General features: G+C 58.0%; 1 long non-coding RNA gene across 1 annotated transcript; it reads left to right on the top strand.

The window, feature by feature from the left end:
- Nucleotides 1–456: 456 nt before the first annotated feature.
- Nucleotides 457–2,259, top strand: LOC122545614. Its single transcript, XR_006310567.1, has 3 exons — nt 457–803; nt 1,377–1,446; nt 2,135–2,259. It is a non-coding gene; the product is annotated as an uncharacterized LOC122545614 (long non-coding RNA).
- Nucleotides 2,260–2,476: the final 217 nt, after the last annotated feature.

The following is a 2,476-nucleotide window of genomic DNA, read 5'->3' as shown; positions in this document are numbered from 1 at the left end:
CAGGTGGGACTAGATTGGGTTGGGATATCTAGGTCGGCATGGACAGGTTGGGCCGAAGGGTCTGTTTCCATGGTGCAAGCCTCTGTGATTCTATTTTCCTATTTGCCAGCACTTGGCCCATATCCCTCCAAACCCTTCCTATCCCTGTCAACATCTAGATGCCTTTTAAATGCTGTCACTGTACCAGCCTCCACCACATCCTCTGGCAGCTCATTCCATACACGCACCACCCTCTGGGTGTAAAAGTTGCCCCTCAGGTCCCTTTCCCCTCTCACCCTAAACCTATGCACCTCTAGTTCTGGACTCCCTCACCCCAGGGAAAAGACTTTGTCTATTTATCCTATCCATGCCCCTCATAATTTTGTAAACCTCTATAAGGTCACCCCACAGCCTCCGACGCTCCAGGGAAAACAGCCCCAGCCTGTTCAGCCTCTCCCTGTAGCTCAGATCCTCCAACCCTGGCAACATCCTGGTAAATCGTTTCCGAACCCTTTCACGTTTCACAACATCCTTCCGATAGGAAGGAGACAGGAACGTATGAGCGCAATATTCCGACGTCCTTTCCATGCACCCATTCGGGTTTCACGACATCCTGCTGGCGGCTGGGTGGAGGGCATGGGTTTTGGGAAGGTGCGTTGCTGCAGCGCCTCTCGTAGGAAGGGTACAGCCAAGGCGGATGTGCGCGGCGCTGTGCGAATGCACTGACTGAGTGTCGTTCTCTGGCAGGTTGACCTGTGGAGCACAGCCAATAACCAAGTGATTGCCGGTTACTACCAGGCTAATGAGCACATGAGGGATCCCAGGTACGGGGCGCAGGGAGGTGGGAGCTGGAGTGTTGGACTGGGCCTGGGGTGCTGGGGCGTGGGGGGGGGGGGGGGGGGGCGGGCTCTGAGGCATACGTCTGCCTCCAGACCACGGTGGGGGGGGCCCACAGGGCCAGGGAGCACCGGGTGCCTCAGAGATTCGAGAGGCATCCCGAGTGAAGCCTGTATCCTCACATCCAGGAGCTCCTCTTCCTGGTTGGCATGGAAACAGCAGGAGGCCATTCAGCCCCCTCCCCTCCCTCCTCCAGCCTGTCACACAGGAACAGCAGGAGGCCATTCAGCCCCCTCTCCCCCCCTCCAGCCTGTCACACAGGAACAGCAGGAGGCCATTCAGCCCCTCCCCTCCCTCCTCCTCCCTGTCACACGGGAACATCAGGAGGCCATTCAGCCCCTCCCCTCCCTCCTCCTCCCTGTCACACGGGAACATCAGGAGGCCATTCAGCCCAATTCTTCCAGTGTGTAACGGGAGAACGAGCGGTCGGATTTCAGAGCTGCCTGAAAGGCCTCATCTCCCTCTCTCTCCCTCTCTCCACCTCTCTGTCCGGTTTGAAGTCCAAATGATCTGGCGGTGAAGATTGGAGACCGTGTGGCCGAACACCTGCCGGGAGCGGTGCTGATCATGGTAAGTGGCAGTGAGAGGGACCTTTTGGCCCCATTGGCTCCTGTCCTGGTCACAGAGCTGCCCAGTGGCCCCTCCTCTCCCCTTGTCCCATTCCCCCCACCCCCCCCCCCGAAAGGCCGTTCAGGTTGTGGCTTGTGTTATTTGGCTTTTACGGAACTGAGAGGCAATCTGATCGTGACAGCTCGCAAACAGACCCTTCGGCCCAACTCATCCATGCCGACCCAGGTATCCCTAACCTAATCTAGCGCCACTTGGCCCATATCCTTCCAAGCCCTTCCTATTCCTGTCCCCATCCAGATGCCTTTTAAATGCTGTCATTGTACCAGCCCCCACCACTTCCTCTGGCAGAGCAGGGTGTGTGTGAGAGAGAGGGAGACAGAGAGAGTGCCGGGGGCAAGGGGTCACTCCTGCCTCTCAGCCCAGGAGGATTGGGAATGTGGGCTCGGATTTACACAGGGCTGTGTGGGGCAGCCGGAATGGGTGTCAGTGATGGGGGCAGGATTAGGCTCAGTGTTGTGCCCCTTCCCTCGGTGACTCTCTCTGTGCATCTCTCTGTCTCTCTCTCTCTCTGTCTGTGTGTCTCTCTGTCTCTCTCTCTCCCTGTGTTTCTCTCTCTGTCTGTGTGTGTGTGCCTCTCTCTCTGCCTCTGTCTCCCTCTGACTGTGTCCGTCTCCCCCCACCCCTACAGCTGGATAACACTAAGCTCTCCGGGGATTACGCTGGGCCTGCAGTCATTGTTTACGAACACCTGGATGGTAACTGGACCCCCAAGGACAAGAACCTGTGAGTCAACTTCCAGCACAGTCTGCTCGGTAACTCCCCACCGACCCCCACCCACCCACACACACACACACACACACAGCACGGTGGTCAGTGGTGCGCACCGCTGCCTCACGGCGCCAGGGACCAGAGTTCGATTCCAGTTTCTGGTGACTGTCTGTGAGGACCGTGCACGTTCTCCCCCCTCCGTGTCTGCGTGGATTTCGTCCGGGTGCTCCTGTTTCCTCCCACAATTCAAACACGTGCAGGT

The sequence above is a fragment of the Chiloscyllium plagiosum genome, unplaced genomic scaffold, assembly GCF_004010195.1.
Source record: "Chiloscyllium plagiosum isolate BGI_BamShark_2017 unplaced genomic scaffold, ASM401019v2 scaf_56001, whole genome shotgun sequence".
NCBI lineage: Eukaryota > Metazoa > Chordata > Chondrichthyes > Orectolobiformes > Hemiscylliidae > Chiloscyllium > Chiloscyllium plagiosum.
This window is presented reverse-complemented; position numbering and strand designations above follow the sequence as displayed.